Source organism: Myotis yumanensis, unplaced genomic scaffold (assembly GCF_028538775.1).
Source record: "Myotis yumanensis isolate MYYU_CA2020_CCGP unplaced genomic scaffold, mMyoYum1.0.hap1 SCAF_8, whole genome shotgun sequence".
NCBI lineage: Eukaryota > Metazoa > Chordata > Mammalia > Chiroptera > Vespertilionidae > Myotis > Myotis yumanensis.
In genome coordinates, this window is record NW_027223759.1 from 23,362,272 (window position 1) to 23,386,481 (window position 24,210).

Genomic DNA, 24,210 nt, shown 5'->3' on the forward strand with positions numbered 1-24,210 from the left:
TACCCATTATCCACTAATTGCCTGAAATATGTAGTAGAAGTAATTGATTTCAGAAAGTGAGAGGGAGATAGAGACATCAATGATGACAGATAATCATTGATTAGCTGCTTCCAGAAGGCCCTTACTGGGGATTGAGCTGGCAACCTGGGCAAGTTCCCTTACCAGGGAATCAAACCGTGACCTCCTGGTTCATAGGTTGACACTAACCACTGAGCAACACTGTCAGGGAGATTTTTAGAACATTGTATTTTATCTGGACTATATTGTTATATATCATATAAATGTATAAGTATCTTCATCTTTGGGGTGGTTAATAAAACTGTCAGAAAATAAGGGACAAAGAAGAGTAGGAATAAATTAGATGATATAGTTTATTCTAGTGAATATATTAGCTGACATTTTAGGAAGTACTAGTGCTTGTGGGTGTGTATTCATCTGTGATCTTTTGCTTTTCTGCCAATACATTCTTGAGAACTATCAGTTACCATTTTTCTGGGTAGTTGCCATTGACCTATCACCTAACATTGTGGGCGAGATTTTGTTAGAGGTTGCAAATCTGGTAGAGAAGGAGGCCAACAGGATGGGGAACAAGAAAAAAATGAGAGTTAGAAGGCAAATGTTATACATTTTAAGATAAAAATGACATAATTGTTTAAATGTTCTTAAATAATAATAATATGGTTTTGATGTCTTTTATGTAATAATCAATAGTGAGAGAGTGAGGAAACAAGTTATCACAAGACCCAGTTTTATCTTCCTCCTACTCCAAAATGCTGTGGACTAACTCATCGGTTGGCAAGACCAGGCAGAACCATCAAAGAAATGTCAATAGTGAAGTCAGCTATTAGCAGAATCTAGGAAGTACAATTTCCCAGAGTTTCTTTTATCTCTACCCAGGTGCTAGAGCTAAATGAAGTCTTTGCAGCTTTGCAGCGACCCTAGGGAAGCCTGATAGGTACACAACAGCTCCTCCCAGGTGTTTCTCTGGGTCTTAAATGTATAGTCAGTTCCTGAGCACCCAACATTTGGCAAGGCCAAGAACTGTTCCCTTCTTCTATGCATGCATTTTGTAATCTACTGGCGGTTCGGTGCACAATATTTGTGCACTGTGGAGGGGGGGGAGGGTTCCCCCACCCTGGCCTACACCCTTTCACAGTCCGGGATCTGGGATCCCTCGGGGGAATGTCCACCTGCCGCAGAGGCAGGAGAGGCTCCCACCACTGCCTCTGTACTTGCCAGCGTGAGCCCGGCTTCTGGCTAAGCAACTGAGCAACGCTTCCCCTGTGGGAGCACACTGATCACCAGGGGACAGTTTCTGCATTGAGCGTTTGCCCCCTGGTGGTCAGTGTGCATCATAGTGACCGATCGTTCTGCTGTTCAGTAGGTTTGCATATTAGCCTTTTATTATATAGGATTTTCTTTTTCAGGGGCCAATGGAGTCTTCATTATAATTTTATAAAATGTATAAAAAACTATGATTTTTTTCTTATCCCAAAACACTACTATTGACTTTACAGTCAAAGAAATAGTCTTGCTTTATATTATCAGTGTAATACCAGGGGCTTCATCATATTTTATTGTGTTGTTTATTTATGTGATAGGTAATGCTGACATGTATTTTTAAAATAATTTATCTCAAAGTTACCCACTGGTAAATTTTTTTTCTCAGGTCGATATTTTTTCTTATTTGATTATCAGCTTGGTTTTTTAAAATACCACAAATCTCCCAGAATTCAATATTGCTGTGTTAGTTTGACTTCGTTTTTTTATATATAGAAATAAAAAATGAGATAACAATGCTCTTTTAGTACATTCTATTAATATGCTGTTATTCTTCAGGCCTAGTGTAATGAAAATATGGAAAGAGCTTCTTTGAAAAAAAATCAATGAAAATATCAAGGCAAGGCATAATGTCAAGTCAGTCCAATAATCAGACCACAGCTAATGGCTAAAAAAATCATGAGGTGGCAAAAATGAAGTTTTATGTCTGTTCAGGTTACTAAACAAAGGGCTGACTTCAACCAAAGTGAAAATAATCTAGAATTTATTGTACACCTTTCCAGGTTTTTGGAAAGGTCGTATAATTAACATTTTGCATTAATTCTATTCTGTACCTTGACCCCCAAAACACCAAAAATAGGCTTCAGCCAATTTTAGTTGAAATTCATAGTGATTATAAGTACAAATTAACAGAAAGCTAGAAAACACTGCAAGAAGAGAGAATTATTTCTTTACATTGAGGTCATCAGAAGAGATAAGGACATTGAGAAAACAGCTGGACATTGAGGTGAGGACAAGATGGATGCTGAAGAGGCAAATTAACTTCAAAATTCTTAAATAGGAATCCTCAGAGACCCAGAGCTATAGTGCTCTCAGGGCAAAGATAGTTCTGAGTATTGATTTTATTAAATCACCTTAGGCATATTGGCAGAGTTGGCTGCACAAATAAGTGGAGAAGATGCTTATGTTAGAGAATCTAGACACAAAAAAATATAGGATGTCTCCAAAAATATATACAAACACTTTGAATAATTATAAAGGCAGTTTTTATTAAAATACATTTCATTTTCAAAATTGGGCTATCAGCTCTTAAAGTTTGTATACGTTTTTTGGATTTTGCTTATTATGATGATCCAAATTCCATCCCTGTTGGTTTCTTTCTGAAAGACTGAGTTTCTGCACATGGTAAGGGGCTACTGAGTACAGAAGGAACAAGACACATAAGAGGGTGATTAAAAGGCCAATTAAATATTTAAAATACCTACTACTTCAACATGTTTATGTTGGAAGAAGAAAGGAATATAAGGTTGAATTTATTTTTTTTTATCAAATGAACATTGACTGAGTAGCCATTATGCATCATGCATTTGGCTAGCAGAGAGATCGAATGATAAAACACTAATGATTCCTTAATAAGTTTCAACTTGTATCATTCTTCCCTAATTTTTATATTAGAGACAACTCTACAGAATATACAATTTCCCATTTTCACTTATTATTATCTTAAATATTAGCATAAAGCCTAATCTCCTGCTTCCACTCAATAACACCTCCCACACATAGTCTTTGCATCTGAACCCCTTTAAGCTTTTCTTCGAGGTTTCTTCTAAGCTCTGAATCTATTTCATTATTGAAGGAGGGATAAGTGCTGAATGGAGATGGATCAGGAGCACTACAAGTTCTCCCTTTCAGAATTTCCTCCATATGGATTGCTATCTCCTCGCCCTTCTGTCCCTGTCATTTTGTTGTTTTCTCTTTAAGACTTAATTTTTTAGAGTAGTTTTAGATTTAAAACAAAATGGAGAGGGATATACAGAACTTTCCCATATACCCCATCTCCACTCATCCCCATACATGTCTAGCCTCCCCCATTATCAATATCACTAACAGAATGGTACTTTTATATTGTTTTTAAATCAAGAATGAACCTACATTGACACATCATAATCATCCAAAATCCATACTTTATCTTGGGTTCACTGTTGCTGTTGTACTTTCTACAAGTTTGGACAAATGTCTAATGACATATAACCATCATTATAACATCATCAGAATATTTTCACTGCCCTAAAAGTCTTCTGCACTCTGCCTGTTCATCTATCTCTGCCCACCCAACTCCTGTCAATCACTGCTCTTTTTATTGTCTCCATATTTTTCCCTTTTCAGAATGTCATATAAATGGAATCATATGGTATATAGGTTTTTCTTATTGGCTTCTTTCACATAGTAATATTTATTTAAATTACTTTTAGGTCTTTTCATGGCTTGATAACTCTTTTTTTTTTTAGCACTGAATGATATTCCATTGTTTGGATGTAACACAGTTTATATTCACCTATCAAAGGACATCTTGGTTGCTTCCAAGTGTTTATTTATTTTTAATTGCATTTGACATATAATATTGTATTAGTTTCAAGTGTATTAAATAGTGATTAGACAACAAATTATTTATGTCCATCCCTTATGTTAAAGGTCCTTCAACCCAATTAAAATTAAGGTTTATTTGAGAAAGTGGAACTCCCTTACTTATTAGCAGTAACTTACACTAAATGTAAAAAGAGAGTATGACTGAGAAAGTTAACTGAGGGGTGAAGGCATGGAAGGACCACAGTAGGGTCAATGCAGTACCCTCCCATGAAGAAGGGCCAAGGTGAAGAATGGAGAGATGTGGCCATTTTGGCCAATTTTCCTAGAATCAGTGCAGGGCATCTATGTGTATGGAAAGTACAGGGTGGGACAAAAGTAGGTTTATAGTTGTTCATATGGAAAATAATACAATAATCCTATCTAATAATAGACAAACATGGTAATTAACCATACCTCCAACACGCTTGCCATTGGCTAATCAGGGTGATATGCAAATTAACTGCCAACCAAGATGGCGGCCGGTGGCCAGGCAGCTGAAGCGAACAGGAGACTTGCTTGCTCCAGTGATGGAGGAAGCCAACGTTCCCCGCCTGCCGCTGCCAGCCTCTGAGCTGTACTCTAAGAAACAATGTTGCAATTATAGAACCCAAACAAACCCTAGATTCCTGCTTTCAGCACCCGAGGCCTCAAGCTGGAGCCAGCCTCAGAGCTAAAGTCGGCTCTCAGCTCCAGTGACAGCCATAGAAGGTAAATAAATACCAGAATAAAAGAAAAAAAGGAGAGGTTGGGAGCTTCAGTCCCCTGCCAGCCTGAAAACGGCCCTCAGCCCTTCACCCAGACTGGCCAGGCACCCCAGTGGGGACCCCCACCCTGAAGGGGGTGTGACCAGCTGCAAACAGCCATCATCCCCTCACCCAGGCTGGCCAGGCACCCCAGTGGGGACCCCCACTCTGAAGGGGGTGTGACCAGCTGCAAACAGCCATCAGTCCCTCACCGAGGCTGGCCAGGCACACAAGTGGAACACCCACCCTGACCCAGGACACCCTTCAGGGCAAACCAGCTGGCCCCCACCCGTGCACCAGACCTCTATCCTAAATAGTAAAAGGGTAATATGCAAACTGACCCTAACAGCAGAAAGACTGGGAATGACTGGTCACTATGACAAACACTGACCACCAGGGGGCAGATGCTCAATGCAGGAGCTGCCCTCTGGTGGTCAGAGCGCTCCCACATGGGAAGCTCTGCTCAGCCACAAGTCAGGCTGATGGCTGCCAGTACAGCGGTGGTGGTGGGAGCCTCTCCTGCCTCCTCAGCAGCTCTAAGGATGTTTGACTGCAGCTTAGGTCTGCTCCCTGCTGGCAAGTGGGCATCCCCCAAGGGCTGCTGGGCTGCCAGAGGGATGTCTGATTGCCATCTTAGGCCCAATTCCCCGGAGAGCGGGCCTAAGCCAGCAAGTGGTCACCCTTGAGGGGTCCCAGACTGCGAGAGGGCACAGGCCGGGCTGAAGGACCCCCTACCCCGGGGGGAAAAATTTTTGTGCACTGGGCCTCTAGTTAATAAATAATAATACAAGAATAAACTCTGTTTTACATACTCACAACTGTAAACCTACTTTTGCCCTATGTGCAGGGCTTATATAATGTGTGCACAGAGATGTCTGTGGCATTACAAATTCAGGGGAAAATGTCAAGACCTAAAAGGCACAGAGGTACATGGAGGACAAGACAATTGGGTATTAAAAGAACACTCCCTTAAGAAAATAAGTCTAGAAAAATTGGATACCTGATATTTTATATTTTTACTTTATCTTCTTGTGGATGTGAGTAGGCGATACATTTGAGGAAATTGGAAAATTTGGTTGACAAATGTGAGCATTTATATAATTTCCTGGTCCTTTAAGCTTTTCTGCTAGAACTTACATAATTCCATGTGTCAAATATTTTGGCAAACTTTTTAATTGGTTCTTTTCCAGGTTTAAATACTGCAGCTGGCAAGTGTTTCTTCAAAATTACTATGGTAAAAAACCGCCAGCTGCCCCGGAGATCACCCCTTCCTAGTGAAGAGCTGTTGCTAGGACACGGCTGTCCTACCAGTGTCTGCAGGTCCCAGTCTCACCCCTCACATTTAAGTAAGGCCAACTGGCTGAGTTCTGCTCAGTGAATTATGGGCAGAATTGATGATCACAGCTTAATAAGCCTCACCGTGTAAAACAAGGCCACACATGCAATCCTCTCCTCTTTTCCTTCATGCCAGCTAGGTGTTGCCTCCCAGGATAGTCTCTGGAAACATGTGTTGAAGGTTTGGTCAGCCTGGATCCCTCTGTCTCCAATTAGAGCTGTGGGTTGGACTTTCTCTATTTAAAATCATTTGGAGCCTGAATATAATAGGACTTTGTGTCTTTTCTTATACAAGCAGGTATCCTTTTGGCTCACAATGGAATCGACATCTAATTATTTTATACTAGAGGCCTGGTGCACAAAATTTGGGCATGGGAGGGGGTTGTCCCTCAGCCTGTCCTGTACCCTCTCCAATCTGGGACACCTCAGGAGATTGGGATCAGGCCTAAACCTGCAGTCGGACATCCCTCTCACAATCCAGGAATGCTGACTCCTAACCACTTGCCTGCCTGCCTAATTGCCCCTAACTGCTTTCTGCCTGCCAGCCTGATCACCCCCTAACTCCTCCCCTGATGGCCTGATTGATGCTGAACTGCTCCCCTGATGGCCTGATCACCCCCAACTGCCCACCCCTGCCAGCCTGATCACCCCAACTGCCCTCCCCTGCTGGCCATCTTGTGGCAGCCATCTTGTGATGACATGAGGGCGTCGCATGAGGGCGCGAGGACCACCTAGGCTTTTATTAGTATAGACTAGAGGCCCGGTGCATGAAATTCATACACAGGGGGAGGGACCCTCAGCCTGGACAGCAACAATGCAAGCGTTCTGTGCCTGGCCTGGCCAGCAGCCCTCTGAGGCCGGGTGTGGAACACTTGCGACATTGCCAGGGCAACGACGCAAGTGTTCCCCCACCCCCCGGCCACTCTGTGCCCACTGCGCAGAGGCCCTCTGCAACTAGGGTGGAATGCTTGTGTCATCGCTGCTCATGTTGCCCGCTCTCAGCGGCTGCCCCCCTGGGATTGAGGGACTCCAGCAGGGCTGAGAGGACTGGGCCCCGCCATCTTATGGTTTTGGGCACCACCATCTTTGTGGTGGAGTGATGGTTAATTTGCATATCGCCCTTTTATTAGATAGGATACTGGGGTAATGGGAGGGAAATGTTTAAAGTGTCTTTTCTCCGCAGAGATTCAACCCAAATCTTAATGCATCCAAAGAACTCACATATTGCATTTGTGTCTGCTAAGAGACCTGTAAATAGTGTCTAGTCAGTTGTATGTGACTGGTAATAGATTCCTTAACAGAGCAGGTCCCTGACAGCTTTAAAAGACAATCCTAGTGACTTGGCAATCATGGGATAAGACCTGCAATTCAACAGAGAATCGTCATTTAACTTCACGAAGATCGTGACTGCACTGGTCATTCACTAAAGGTCATTCACAGAAGGCAGTGATAACCATTAAACAATTGTAATGGGATTCTAAAATACACACATGAAGCAAGGAGGGGTTTTTTTTTGTTTGTTTGGTTTTGGATTTTTTTAAAGATTGTCTTTTTCTCTCCTAAGCTTTAGAGAAATTACAGAACAGGACAGAATGGCTTATGGTTATAGAAAATGATACTCTGAAAGCCATGGGGCACAAGTAACACAAGAACAGCATGACTGAAAAGCCATGCTGTTCTTGTATTACTTGTGTCCCATAGCTTTTAGAATAGGTGGTGGTGGTGGGGGGGGGGGGGGGTTAGGGAGAGATTAACCAAAGAATTTATATGCATATATGCATAACCCTTGGGCACAGACAATAGTATGGCAAAGGGCTAGTGGGGGCAGGGTGGAGGGGATCAATAGAAAAAAAAAAGGGGGGACATATGTAATACTTTCAACAATAAAGATAAATTTTTTAAAAGTCTATAATGAAAAGAAATACCAGCAACAAACAGTTCTGCCAGCCACGGCCAGTTTTCCAATCATGAACCTTGAGACATTTTTAACAGAAGATATTTAAATGATTAACTTTATAATGAGTCAATGACAGTATTTGAATATACATAGTATATTCATAGTATTCATAGTATCTGAATATACATAGAATAAAGTTAAATGAGGGGATAGTGAAGGTGCTCAAATCAAAAAGTAATTGCAAAAGCCACTGCTGTGGTTCTATTTTTTGCAGGATAATTAAACTGATTTAAGGAAATGATGGGATTAAGAGACAAATTGAGAGGTCATCTAATCCACCAGTTTTTCAAAAGCCAATCCTCTGATTTGTGCTGGGTTGAGATACTGTTTTCGCAGTTAATGGCCAAATGAAATAAATTAGGAAAATGAATGAGCTCCTTAATAAAGTATTCAACATAAATTGCTGTTTATCCTACAATTTATGCGCTTCCTAATTTTTATGCTAAAATGTTCCTTCTTTAAAGGAATTTCAGTCATGATATTTTTACTGGTTGTTGGTTTTGTTTTTTAGTATCTGACCAAAAATCAAAGTAACCCTTTATTCCTTTTTAAAATTGTACTGGTTTCTGAAACTCTGGAAGCCATTCATCTAATTCACAACCTGCATGCAAGAAGGACTAAATTCTAAAACAGAATCCTATGTCATATTTTTTTCAGAAATGAAGGTAAGTTTGCAAGACCCCTGGATAAAAATTTTCTATGCTAAAGACATGTCACCACTATAAATGCCTTTTTACCTACAATATCAATGTCTCAAAGGCAGATTACATTACAAGAACTTTTTCCTGCCAGTATCATAGAAGTTTAGAACTGGATAAGACATTTAAAAACATCTAGTTGAACTGCCACCTTTGATGTAGAGATGGAGATGAGGGCACCCAACAGTGGATCTGTTTTATTTGGCTGGGTAATTGAACAAACAGATCCTTCATGCCTCATCTACACTCTTTCCTATATACCATATGGGCTCATTTCTTAAATAGCAGATCCCATTTGCCATGACAGACCTCTTAAAAATTTGGGAAGCTTTGATTCAATCTAAGTTTTATCTATATAGTTCCTCTATTATAAAAATAATAATGCTCAGTAGAAATTGTATGTCATGTGAATATTAAATTAATTGTATACTCCCATATATATTCCATGTACAGAAAGCCTTCATGTGGGAAATGCTTGCCAACAGGGGGGTCAGGATGCCAGCAGAGGGTGCCTGCCCTACTTGTGAGAGTTGGGTTTACTTCAAGTGTAGAGAAAGGAGCAGAGCCAAGATAAAAATATTTTTTTCTTAAAATAGCAAATATTTTGGAAAACATCAACCCCTATTTACAACTGATACACAAATTAGAGCAAGATATGGAAAAAGTAATTGTGTAAAATTCTTAAGCAAACTGAACTCTTCTACATTTCAAATGATGATAGAATGCCAAGATTTTGTAGGAAATTGAATTCTTCTATATTACGATCAACTCAGATCTGTGTCACTGGCAGTTTTAAATATTTCAAGACAGGCATTTTTAACCGAGATTTCTAGAACCCAATTTTCATATGACTGTAGGGTTTATGTAAACACAGAACTGTTGTAGGAATATTCACCTAACACAGTTGATATAAACAAATTAGAGAGGAGGCTTAAGTAGAAAATATGAAGTCAGACAGAAAAGTGGCACAGAAAGTAAAATGGGAATTTGCTGCTGAAATGTTAGCTCCATCACTTCATAGCCCAGAAAGTAGAAAAAATTAACACTTCTCTCCTCAGTTGCCCAGCAGTGAGGACAGCCAGGGGGCCTAGGGAGAAAAATGGGCATATCCAGTGTGGGTGTCAACACTGTGCTTTGTCTACTTTGAAAACTGATACACAGGCTTCTGGTAGATCACCATGTAACCCTTCTGACCTTTATTATACTGGCCTCAGTGGAGCATTCTAGTAGCATGAAGCAAGTGTTACATAAATGAAAGCTTTTATCATGCTATAATGTACATGTATGTGTGCCGGAGTCCATTCATTGTCTTCATTAGCTGAGTTTAAACAGAGACCCCCAAAAGCTAGTAACCTTTGAAGTCCTAGCAAAGGTCAGAACTGCACCACCCAGTTAATCTAGGAACCACCCAGTTAATTTAGGTAATAATAGCTGAAGCATCCCCACCTTAGTTCCCTTAATTCCCATTTATTATTATGTAAATCCTTGCTGATGGGCTAGTCTGCCTGGTAATGGGGTCACCTGCCTAAGGGCTATGCTATGAGTGCATCCCAGATCAATAAAAGCTTGGTGAGACCTAAGCACAGAGAGAGGAAGTCCTTCGGGACTTGCCCGCCTGGTCCCCCAATATTGCAAAATTATCTCGTGTCTTTTTCTTTCATTGGTTGTGCGGCTCCACTTTCAGATACCGAACCCTACTCCACGCAGAACGTGGAGGGAGTGTTACTCGACATATGTGTATACAAATATGTAACAAATATATGTATATGTTTGTGTCTGTAATTCATTTGTATAACCATATATTTAATGGAATAAATCTTTGTAATTTTCCACTATCTTATTATACACACACACATAGGTGTGTTAGAGATGACTTGCAACTCTTGGCCTATCAACTCCTGCCCCAGTTACATCACTTTCTTGCAACAAAGGCTTTAACTGTGCTCCCTCTGTCTCATCTCACCCTGTACCCCTTCCTCTGGGTACTCACTGCCATAAACAATGCTTCTGAATGTACAAAATTTAACCCATTCCTCTCACCTAGCTTACCAAGTTCAAAACATCTAGTTCTGCCTGCAACTGCTCATCTTTCCAACTCAATCCCTTTTCAGAGTTGAGATATTTTTCTTTTCCTCAATAATTGCCTCCATTTTTCTGCTCACAATAACTGTTATGTTCTTAAGGAGATAAGACTTATCTTTTTTTTTTTAACCCTTGTAAACATTGATGTTAACAAAGGTATGCAATTTGGACAAATAAGCATGTGTGTTATTACTCTCCACAGAATTTTGTTCATACTAGGATATTTAATTGATATCCATTTCTCTACAAAATCTTAAGTGATATTTAAATGGGAATTGTGTGCAAGTGAAATTACAGGAAACCTAGGATAATGATCTCCAGTTTTGACAATGCATCTTTTGTTTTGGAACTGAAAATGTCTGCTGTCAGCTGACTCATTTGCTAAGCAAGGTAAAAATACTGAGTGTTTTTTTGGTTTGTTTTCTTTAACAGATAGTCTTTTTGTGGACAAATGGGGAGAGAGTTAGTCTAGCATTGTTTCAATTCCTAGCTCAATTCCTCCTGCATAGCTCACTAGCAATGCTTAGTAAATAACTGATTCTAGGAAGTTTGAAAAGCATGCTCTCCACAGTGAAATTCATTGTACTTAAGGGCAAATACATACCAGCTGCCAAAATTAACTTATAAAGAAGTAAATATTATTCAGACACACATACCATCTCTTAACATGTAGACATCAGCATCTGTTATAATATTTTCATATTTTTGTTTAAAATTGACTGTGTGGAGGGAAGCCGTGACTTCATACCGTTGACATCTCTGGGGTATTCAGTGAGTGGAGGGCAGTTGTGGTGGGCACAGTGTGCATATTCTCTGGCATTTGTAACCACTTTTTAAGAAATGGACCTGCATTCTTGTTATCCATCAATGAGCTGAGGGAATTCTGTTGTTATTCTGAAATATTTTGAGCAAAGACAAGAGCACATGCAGCCATGGCTCATCATCCTCTAGCAGGCGGTATTTGTAGATAAGATGGCTGGCTCCACGGTGTGATGTGACAGGCTCCACAGAAACCCTTTGCCAGTTTCTCCTCTCTTGGCTTCTCACTCTACTGAAAAAAAGCCACCAGCCAAGTACCAGCCTGTGGGGTAAGGCAATGCAACATAATAGTTAAAAGCCTGAAGTCTGTAGCTAAAGCTGGGTGACTGACTCCAAAGTTCAGCTCCAGTACCAACCAGCTGTGTGACTTTGATCATGCACCTAACCTCTCTGGGCTCCCATTTTCTCTCTATAATGAAGAAAAGAATAGCACCTTGTTGTTGTGGAGTTAAAAATGTCAATATATAGAAAGTCTTTCCAATAGAACCCATCACATACTATGTGTCATTGTAGCTATTTTTACTGAGCATTTTTCTAGAGATAGAAAACTCTAAACTAAAATCAGAAATTAGTAACTGTATAAACTAATATATGCCAATTATAACTGAACATAAATTAGAAAAAGAAATTAGAAACTGTACTGTGTAGGAAGTCCAGTGGGTAGAGGAACATCTATGAAATTATCACCACAATCAATATAAAAACCTTTGATCACTCCCAAGGACTTTTTGCTTCATTACTGTTTATTTCTTCCTCCACCCTATCCTCAGGCAACCACTGATCTTTCTGTCACTATCTTATATTTTCATGAATTTTACATAATGGAAATAGCATAGTGTATGCTATATTTTTGTCATTTGTAAATGTTATATCAATATGGTTAATGATGTTGTTCAAATGTTTGATTATTTATTGTTGACAGTATTACAGATGTCCCCCATACCCCCCTTCCACCCCCCTCCATCCAGCCCTTACACCACCCAAGGTCATTTTGTATTTTTGGTGATATTTTTGTTTAGTGTGCTAGCAATTACTGAGAGTTGTAAAAATTTCTACTATAATTGTAGACTTGTCTGTTTCTCTATTTAATTTCATCATTTTTTTCTTCATGTATTTTAAGACTATTATAAGGCACATACATTTATAATGGCTATTTTCTCTTTTATTGTTTTAAAAGATTGTGTCTATAGTAGTACTGTCTGGGTTGAAGTACATTTATCTGATATTAAAATAGTCACTCTGGCTTTTCAACATTTACTGTTTGCATGGTGTATATTTTTTTCTATCCATTCACTTTCAACGTATCTGTTTATCTATTGGTATATTTAAAGTGTGTGGGTAATAGGAAACTTCTAATAGGGAATTGCTTTGTTATCTTACTCTGTTAATTTCTGCTGTTTTAATTAGAATTTTTTTAGACAATTAACATTTAATATAATTGTTGTTTGGTTGAGGTCTACAATTTCATTATATTTTCTGTTTCTTTCATCTGCATTTTATTCCTTTGTTCTTTCTTTTCTTCTTTCCTTTGAATTGTTTGAATAATTTTTGCATTCTATTTTTTTTTAAATAATTGTTGGCTAAACATTTTTAGTCCTTTTTCTAGGGATTAAAATTATGTACTTAACCTAGTGTCTACATAGAGTTGATGTCCTACCAGCTCCTGTAAATATATATATATACCTTTATGTTATATTTGTTATAAATATTACTTGTTTATATAAATTTATTATATATATATTACATGTATTTATATATAATATTACCCAATATAAAAATTTTATATTAACAATCATATGTATTTTAGTTTTATTGACCTATATATTTCCTGTTTATGTTGCTATATCTTTATTCCTGAAGAAACAAGCTTCCCTCTGATATTTCCCTTTAGCTTGTAGAACTTCCCTTAATGTATTTACATAGCAGTAAATATGTTATAAAAATAACATTACATATAACACAGCCCATTATGGAAAATCTGGGCTGTGATATATGCATAGGCACCCAATAAATATTTATTGAAGAATTGAGGGATACCATCATTTTTACCATCATCATCATCACTAGCATTTATAAAACATTTATTATGTGTCATGTGCTGTTCTAAACTCTTCCTGTGCATTTTTTTAAATCTCAGAACAATCCTTCTGTTTTATATAGCATATGTGGAAATTGAGGCACAAAAATATTTAGTAACTTTCCCAAGTTTATGAAGTTAGTAAGTAGTGGGAGCCAGAGCAAAAAAACCAGGCCATTCTGCAAACAGTGCTTTTAACCAGTATAAAAAGAAGAGCATATGTCAGTACTTTCTCCCTAGGAAATACCTTTAAATATTGATTTCATTTAGTAACACATCATTAGGCACCATTTGACATTTGTTATCACTTCATTATTTAGTTTTGCAATTTCAACACCCCCACCTCTGCCATCCTAGCTACCGTTCCAAAAGTGGAAGCAGTGTGGAAGCATTCAATCCCACTTTCAGGCCCTCCTCACTTAATCATGAATATTTTTATTTTCTTTAAACATTTTAACTAAAAACAGAACCATTTAGAAAATAGATCAAATAAACATCTTTATTGTTGAGAGCATAACAAATGTCCTGATGTTTTCCTCCCTTGCCTCCCCCGCCCCCCCCCCCGCCCCCCAGTTCTCCCCACCCCAGGCAATAACAAGTTTTTTAAAAGACAGTTTGGAAAAACTTCTCAAACACAGAATACCGTCTAATGTTTTGTGGGTTTTGTGTGTGTGTGTGTGTGTGTGTGTGTGTGTGTCTGTGTTTGCCTCTACCACTAGCATTCTCCATTTATTTTACCAGTTTATCCCGAATTCCTCCTTGATGGCCAGCATGATGTCTAACTCAACCAAAACTTTCTCTAAATAGCTGAGTTCTCTGCATTTATTAAAATAACTCACCTATATTTTTTGAATTGGCCTTCCCAGTTATTTGATTCTAAGAAAGTTTCTTTTCTTCTTTAAACAGATCAAAGAAGGACTCCTTGAAGGAGGATAATCATGTCCTATATATTCATTGTGTGTCTTACCCTCAAACTGTTCAATAAATCCCTGCTTAATGAACAAATGAAGAAAGCCCCTAGCAGGGTTATTACAAGCATTGAGAAGTGTTAAAGTAAAATAAAAAGAGCTAAAAATCTACATATAACCTCCTACCTCCATTTGCTCACTCTTCTAAATGATTTTTTACTGAAGAGAACTCTTCAATTTTTTTTTATTTCTAGTCCTCAGCTCCTTCTCTCTACCTTTAATGTTTATTAAATTTAACTAGATGACAAAATGCTAGCACTGAACCCTTGCTTTCTTCTCTAATTATCTCCTCCCTTTGGCTTTCCCTTGTCAAATATTTCTTCAAAATGATTTTATCAAAGAATCGTTTTCCATACCCAAACAAAATATTCTAAATGAAACTTAATCATGGCTGTTGAACAGATGTTTAATTTAATTTCATTATATTTAGAGCAAATTTGGGGTAAGCAACACCGTAATGAGAAAGCTTAAGCATGAAATATCTATTTCAATTCCAGAAGCAAAACTTTTTGGCAAGTGAAACAAACTTATTTATCAAAATGCCCATGGATGTAAAAAATATTCATAGGTAGACTAACATGTGAATTAATATCTTGCTTTAAAAGTATCTCATTACCACCCAATGAAAACAAAGACTTGAGTTCTGATAGCATGCATGTCTATTATGCCAGGAAAACTTTTTAAATGTACAAGTTAAACCATGATTTTCTAATTTACAAGACATATCCAAAGTTTGGAGTCTATGCTACTCCCCCGGGAACTTGTTTGGTAACATATATGTGAGCCTGGGATGGGAAGTGTTTTAAATGAACCCCTCCAGGTAGTGGGAAACAATGTCTATTTGGCTCTACTTTTCCTTATTAAACTCCCGTCAGGTTGGTGGGTGCTTGGACATGAAAGGAGCAAATTCTCCACAAGGTTGTGACCCACCGTGATGGGCTTTGGGAAACTATAAAAAGGCTAACTCCCCAGCTGTGTACATGTCAACTAGTGAACCTCAAAAGTAGGGTCACTGACCAAAGAGAAAGTCTTAATTTTCTATAGGTTAAAAAAAAAAATAGGGAGCACAGGCAGAGAGTAGAGAGATGGTAAAATCTGGAATAAGAAATAGACTTACAGGTGTGAGCGAGGATGGAAACCAGTGCCTTGCTTGCTTCTTAAGTAGAAAAAAGAGAAAGTAATAAGCAACAGAAGATTCTTAATGATCTGAAAATGACCACAGATGCCTGGGGCTGGGTCTATTTCAGCCCAATAATGAGTTGTCGGGCTTGTGGAGTCATTTATTTGGCTCTGCAGGCTGGAGCCCAAGGGCGCTGTTCATTAGGAAGCAGGGACTGTACCTAAGGGTTGTTTGTGTTGGTCTTTCTTGCCAATATGAATTGTTCATTAGCATCTGAGAAAAGAAAAAAAACAAAACAAAACAAACACCCACTCTCCCTTTCTAGATAAATATTTTAAAATAAAACTTGTTTTTGGGGGGTTGAGGTGAGCAAAAAGAAAAAAAAAAAAGGGTGTTCAGTAGAAGTCGTTAAACCCCTTTGGTGATAGTTGACAGGTAAGTCTGTGCAGCATAAATCCATTCAAAATCACTGCAAGACTAATCTGATTTTATTATGAAAATGACATATTAATATGCTTATTCCAGTTTGTTGGGTTAACTTGATATAATTAGATAAACCAATAATGCAAGCTTTCAACTTAGTCACATTGTATAGTCATTGCAAATACCCACTACCCCAGGATTTTTTTGAATATGGAAACCTAAATTATAACCTATGGGTGAATAAGAGTGATGGAAGATTCTGGAATTTGGAATCCAAAAGAATTGGTGAATATACCAGCTACATAGGGACTTCTGTCTTTTTCTATGTGATGTTACAGTATAGAGGTCTCTTACTTTTTGCTGGGGCATTCGGGTTTAATAGCACCTTAGGAGTAATGATTTTCTTCTTTGTGGAACCTTTGTCAGTAATGGTTTGGAAATACTAATACATTTCTTTCTCTCTCCTTTTACTGAAAGTCTCCAGAAAGTAATTTGGAGAGTTAAAAATATATGTAGCCTGGAGGCTATAATAAGATATTTTTAAAAAATAAATAAAATGAAACAACATAAACCAAAAATAAGTTTTATTCCCAGATGGAGGTTTTCAAAGCCTAGAACAAAGTCCACAGAAAAAGTTATGTAACAGATTAGTGACAGGAAGGCTTAGAAACAAATCCTGAACTGCACGAAGTTTGCCTCTTATGACATTTGACTAACACTCTCCTGAAGGGCTGAAGCAATTGCTGCACATCAGCACCAACTTTATCCTGGAGGTTTAGTTGAGGTTAACTGTTCCGTTGCCTTAATTACTGTGCATTTCCCTAGTACTTCTAGCAAATATTCCATTGGCCCTAGCTCTGGCAATATCCATTGAAATGTTGTAAAATGACTAATGACTGAAAGGGAGCAACACTTTAAGATAGCCCCTTCAAGACTAGATTAGTTCTGGAGACGGTCCACTGCTCATGGTTTCTCAGCAAGTTGTGCTGTAGTGATTTAAGGAGAACACATCTTTTCCACAATATATTTGGATGTGGAGACATACAGATGCTTTCACAGCCCAACATGGCAAATTAACAACCCAACGTTTATAGGTACCCTTTGTTTCTTGACCATGATTATTTATTATACATTCTCTCTCTTTTTTTTAAATTTTATTTTATGGTTTAAGGCAGGGGTGGGCAAACTTTTTGACTGGAGGGCCACAATGGGTTCTTAAACTGGACCGGAGGGCCGGAACAAAAGCATGGATGGAGTGTTTGTTTGAACTAATATAAATTCAAAGTAAACATCATTACATAAAAGGGTACGGTCTTTTTTTTAATTTTAGTTTTATTCATTTCAAACGGGCCGGATCCAGCCCGCGGGCCGTAGTTTGCCCACGGCTGGTTTAAGGTATTAGAAATAGTAGTACATATGTCTCCTTTTTTTTCCTCATTGACCTCCCCCCAGATTCCCCTAAACCCCACCCCAGCACTTGCCCTCTCTCCCTGCCCCCACCCTGCCCCAGTGTCTTGTGTCTGTTGGTTGTGTTTATATGCATGCATACAAGTCCTTCCGTTGATCTCTTATCCCCTCAACCCTCCCCTACCTTTCCGCTGTAGTTTGACAGTCTGTTCAATGTTTCTTTGCCTCTATCTATTTTTGTTCAACAGTTTATAATGTTCTTTATATTCCACAAATGAGTGTGGTATACCTTCTCTTTTTAATTAAAAGAGCTCTCTTACTAACAAATCTGTCAGGACCAAGAATCTCAAACCTTTAAACTATTTCTAATCTTAACAGTATATGAAATTACTAAGCAATCAGAAATGCCAATATGAAAATTTATCAGACCCACCAGCTGCATGGACATATTTTTTCCAGAGTGTCTTCTGCTCCTGGTTTGAATGTTAATGTATTTCCATTGCCTTCATTCAAGTGAAAAAATCCCTTATTTCTCTCTGCCCTCAGTCCATAGGAGTCTTTTCCAATGAATAATATCACTATTATTTCTATTGGAAAGTGTGAAATTTTGTGAATGCACCACAGTGAATTTTTTTTTTGTCAATTTAGCTACCCTCTGTCTGTTTTACTTGGCTTAAAAGGAACTAAACTCCCAGTGCCAAGTTTAGCAATTGGAGCTGACCACCTACAGAATCAGATTAAGAAAATGAGTAAATGATATGAATTTTCTCCAAAGCAAATGCTTGCCATTTGCTTCACAATTTCCAATGTCTTATGATGAAGTAAAATAATGAGCTGTGATTCAGCAAAATTTACTTTATTATTTAACCTGGTAACACTTTAGATGGCATATTTCCTAGACATGTCACTCCTTCCTGATATTGGTGATTGATAAATTTCATTTAGAACTTCTATTATAAAAGATGATATTTAGGTCATTGGAAGGTGTTGCAGACTGGAGGTTCAAATTGATTTCTTTTCACTAGGGGCATTTTCTTGGAACACTAATTTATCCACTACTTCATGTAGTTTCTGGACAACTGCCATTCATTGATTTTGTACCATGTTTTCAAAAACTGAAAGTTGAATTAATAAGGAATCTCCAAAAGAAATATACCATTGAACTAAAGAGTCTTCATTCATATGCATCATTTTAATACTTACCAATAAAAGAGAGTGGAAAAAATAGATGATATTTATTCTTTTTTAAAATTTAGTAAACATGGCAAAGTACCAAAAATATATATAAATGAATCAAAATTCTCATGTACCCAGTAAACAATGTTAAAAATAATAAAATATTGCCATGATATATATTTTTCAAGGAAATGTAACCTTAAAGAAAAAATAATAAAACTGTTAAGTCTCTTCCCCAAACCTTTCCACCTTTTTCCCTTCCCAGAAACTACCACTATAAAATACTTGTGTGTTTTCAATCCAACATTGTGTGTGTGCATGTCTACATAATTTTGTGTTTGTTTTATATAAATGGTGTCATAGTGTTGTTGATATTATTTAACTGTATTTTGAGAAAATGTCAAATGATTACTATGAAGTTTGTTTTTCTATGCTCACATTAATTTCTGCACCCTGATGAACAATCGTATTAATTTTTAATTCTTTTCATTTTAGTTTTTGTTTGCATTTTTATAGACAATTATCTCTTTGCCTATAAAAACTCTTATATTCATTTTCTTTTTCTTATCATTAGCTGGGCAAGGACTGCCAGGAAAATGTTGACTAGGAGAGGTGGAACTAGTTATCCTTATCTTATTCCTGACTTTATAAGAACTGCTTCTGAACTTCTACCATTAAGCGCTGTTTGATGTAGATAACATTTACTAGGGAAAGAAAGTGTCTGTCTATTAATAACTTGCTAAGAACTTTGTTGAGAATGAGTATTGAATGGAACAATTGCTTTTTCTTCAACTGTTGAGATGGTAGTATATGCTTTCTACTTCCTAATCTGCCAATGTGCTGAATTATATTAGTATACTGCATGTAATGCCATTTTTGCATTTTTTGAATATTCCTACTTAATCATAGAACATTATTCTTTTATGGATTGGTAAATTTGGTTTCTTAATATTTTATTTAGATTTTTGCATTGATGTGCTTGATGAAATTAGGTTATACTTTTATTCTTATACTAGAGGCCCAGTGCATGAAATTCGTGCACTGCGGGGGCAGGCTGTCCCTTGCCCAGCCTGGACCCTCTCCAATCAGGGACCCCTTGAGGGATGTCTGACTGCCAGTTTAGACCCGCTGTGGGATTGAGTCTAAACCGGCAGTCGGACATCCCTCTCACAATCCGGGACTGCTGGCTCCTAACTGCTCGCCTGCCTGCCTGCCTGATTGCCGCCTAACCACTCCCCTGCCAGCCTCATTAACACCTAACTGCTCCCCTGCCAGCCCGATCGCCCCCAACTGCCCTCCCCTGCCGGCCTGATCTCACCCCAAGATGCCCTCCCCTGCTGACCTTATGGCCCACAACTGCCCTCCCCTGCCAGCCTGGTCACCACCAACTGCCCTCTCCTGCCAACCTGATGGCCCCCAACTGCCCTCCCTTGCTGGCCTGATCTTGCCCCCAACTGCCCTTCCCTGCCGTCCTGATTGCCCCTTACTGCTTCTGCCTGCCTGATCTCTCCCCCAACTGCGCTCCCCTGCAGGCCTGATCTCACCCCCAACTTCCAAATGCTCCGCCTCTTAGGCAGCCATTGACTCCTCACACTTCTCCCAGATTTGGTTCTGATTCATTGGTTTCTATGCCAGTCAATGTCTCTGGGCCTATCAATGGGGCCTAATCAGAAAGGCGGGGCTGATCAGCAGTGCTGGTGGATGACTGGAGAGAAATGTACACGCAGCTGCTGGAGAGAAAGAGGCAAGTGCTGATTAATAGCTGCCACAGAGGCTATGGATCAGGCTTCTCTCTGGGCCTGATTCCCCTCTGCAGTCAGCGCTGGGTCACCATGGCAACACAGCACTGACTGCAGGACTGACTTCTGGTTGGTCGAGTCTCCAGTCATGTCAGAGCCAGGGTTTTTATATATTAGGTTAGTCTGTACTAGATTTGGGTATTAAAAACTAGACTCATACTTTGGAAAGGATGGATACCCCTTTTTTTCCTTTTCTCTGACTCACTTCAAATAAGATTGAAATTATGTGTTCTTTGAAAATTCAGTAACACTTGTCAATGAAACAATCTGAAACTGATTTTATTTATAATGTGTGCGTATAAAAAAAATGTATGTACAACGTGGAAGTTAGCAATTTACTATAAATTCATTTTTAGTGTTATTTGTCTAATCAACATATATTTTATATAATAAAGTATAGCTTATGGTTTTCAATAAAATTGTACATTTATCTAAATTTTCATATTAATTGACTTTTTTTTCAAAAAATTATCTTAAGGATCTAATCCTCTGCTGTTTATTCATTCTCTGAATTTGTAATTTGAATGATTATATATTAAATTTCAGAATCCCTATTTAATTAATTTAAAAAATCTTCCTGTCCTTTGTATATAAAGTTCTCTTCTTTATGTATCACTTACATTTCTCCCTTTATTGCTTTTAACCTTTCAAATACAAACTGTTTTTAAATTTCTCCTATGGTTTGAATTTATCAGAATTTACATTTCCCTATTGTGCCTTCTGTCTCAGGTGTCCTTTCTCTTATTTATTGCTTCTTATGCTTTCCAACTTTTTGTAGGAATCTCAGTCCCTTCCTCTTATGGACTCAAGAATTCTATCTGTTCAGGCCTCTAGCTAGTGTCACTATCACCATAAGAATGTCTTTAAGAGGTTATTTATTCAAAATATTTCTATTCTTGGAAGGAAGCCATGAAAAGTAGAAGAGTTGGAAAGAGAGGATTTGGGGCAGTTTCCAGAGTTGTTTAACCTGCCATATTAATCTAAAATCAGAACACTGGTTTATAATATTAAAAATTAAGAAGCAATTAAAGTAGAAAAATACAATAAAATCTCAAGTTAGATTCATTAAAAATTTGAGATAAGCACTAAAATTATCTTCTATTGTACTTGTGAAGGAAGTACAATTACCAGGAAAAATAACACACATGATAATAGACTTTAAATTATTTAAATATATAGTATATAAAGATTTCTTAGCACTTATATTTGATGCACTTTTTAGTAAATCATGCTGATGAATGACACATGAGACCCATCTTTTGCATGTCTGGATTTCATTTTTATAATTTTTTTTTCAGGGAAACCTTTGTTTTTCCTCCTTGTGGTCAAGGGTCCCTTTCCTATTTCCTTTCAAAATATAAGAGGTCATGGGAGGTTTCTTGTTCTCATTCATGGTTTTGATAAATGACTGATGGGGGTTAAAGCAATGACTTTTTTCTAGGAATATTTACAGTTCAGCTGAAACAAAGAAATATGAAATAAAAGAATGGGTCTGGAGTGGTAGAAGTTCCATATCAGTAAATAGATTGGGCATTTGTGGTATTAGGCTAATCTTAATAACTCCCCTAAAATCATATTATATAGATGATTGACTTTGAGCAAAGCCCAGCTCTACCACTAATAAAAATCAAACTTAGTACATGTGTTTCTGAGATCATGCTACTGGTAAAGTTTGAGAATATCATTGAAATGTATAATAAATATCCTATATAATAAAAGAACAACATGCAAATTAACCATCCCTCTGCTATGATCAAGCCACACCAACCAGCCATGCCCATCAGCCAATCAGGAGCAAGTATGCAAATTAACCCAACTAAGATGGTGGGGGCCACGGAGCTGGAGCAAGCAGGAGGCTTGGGTTTCCCCCCTCGATGGAGGAAGCCAAGCTTCCTGCCTGCCCTCATCAATTATAGAAGATAAATAAATCCCAGATACCTGCTTCCAGCTGGCTGTGGCCTACGCTCAAGGAGGGGCTGGGAGCCTGGGTTGCCAGGGGCAACCCTGAAGGGGGTATGACCAGCCTGAAAACGGCCCTCAGCTCCTCACCCAGGCTGGTCAGGCACCCCAGTGGGACCCCCACCCTAATCTGAGACACCCTTCAGGGCAAACCAGCCTGCCCCCACCTGGGTACCAGGCCTCTATCCTGTATAATAAAAGGATAATATGCAAATTGACCCTAACAGCAGAACGACTGGGAATGACTGGTCACAATGACACACACTGACCGCAGGGGGCAGACACTCAATGCAGGAGCTGTCCCCTGGTGGTCAGTGTGCTCCCACAGGGGGAGCTCTGCTCAGTCACAAGCCAGGCTGATGGCTGCCAGCACAGCGGTGGTGGTGGGAGCCTCTCCTGCCTCCTCAGCAGCACTAAGGATGTCTGACTGCAGCTTAGGCCTGCTCCCTGCTGACAAGTAGACATCCCCCGAGGGCTCCCGGGCTGCCAGAGGGATGTCTGACTGCCAGCTTAGGTCCAATCCCCCGGAGAGCAGGCCTAAACCAGCAGGTGGACATCCCTTGAGTTGTCCCAGACTGCGAGAGGGCACAGGCCGGGCTGAGGGACCCCCCGAGTGCACAAATTTTTGTGCACCCAGCCTCTAGTATTTAAATAATTAATTACTTTAAAATTTCTCACATTTAGACTCATTGCATCTACTTTAATTTGTGAGCTTTTTATCACAAGTTTAAGATATTCTAAAAATGTGACTAAAGTTTATTAAAACTTCATTGTATGTCATCTAAGTAATCAAGTATGTAATGAAGATACATGAATACTAAATTATATGATGCAATCATATACCAGATATTCTTAAATTTGGTTGAATTGTTTAGTGCTTTGGGAAATTGATGAGATTTTAATTTTCCCAGAAAAATTGTACATAAAAATTGAAGGTACAGTGGTCCTAAATCCCAAGTCAGAGTTCAAGTCATAATCTCTGATTCTAGGACCTCCAGTTGTTTATAGCATACAGGTAAAACTGATTCTGAATCATCCCAGAAATAGGACTGTTTTATTTCATTTTCAGGTGATGGTGTCTTGTTCTTTCCAATGTTTCCATATTTTCTGAAATCGGATGTGTTTGGTCAGTGATACCAATTTAAATTCTGGGTCCCTAAGCAAGACAAGCAAATAAAAATAGCAGATGCCTCTTTATACAAAACACAAAATTGCTGATTTATATTGGAGAGACACTTTTATTCCCAGGTTTTCTCACCCAAGTGTCCCTCACATACATTCTTTTGCTACCCACTCAGGACATATGACATTTCCCTCCCCATTCCCAAGGGTTAGCTCCAACATTCTTAAAAGTTTTGTGTGTTTTTTTTAAATCCCTTTTGAACTATTTGATACATGCAATTTTAGAATACAATAGACCTCAGGGACATAAAGTCCTTTTATGAAATAAAATGTAAATGTATTTGTTGTTACTATTTTGTGACTGCTAACTTAAACACATCCCTTTCCTTCACTTTCTGGCCCTTGCACACATACAAAAGCCCTATGTGGTATATCCTTATTTTTCAAAGTTAATGGATTACGTTGTCTATTAGATTATTCTTTTAAAACGAAAATGTATTTGGGAAGAGTCTCTTGAAAGCTTTGAACATAATTAAGATAGCCCATGGGTGTTGAGAATTATTATTTTTTATATCTATTGAACCAACTCTTCTGGAACATTGCTTGTTGTGAGTTAATG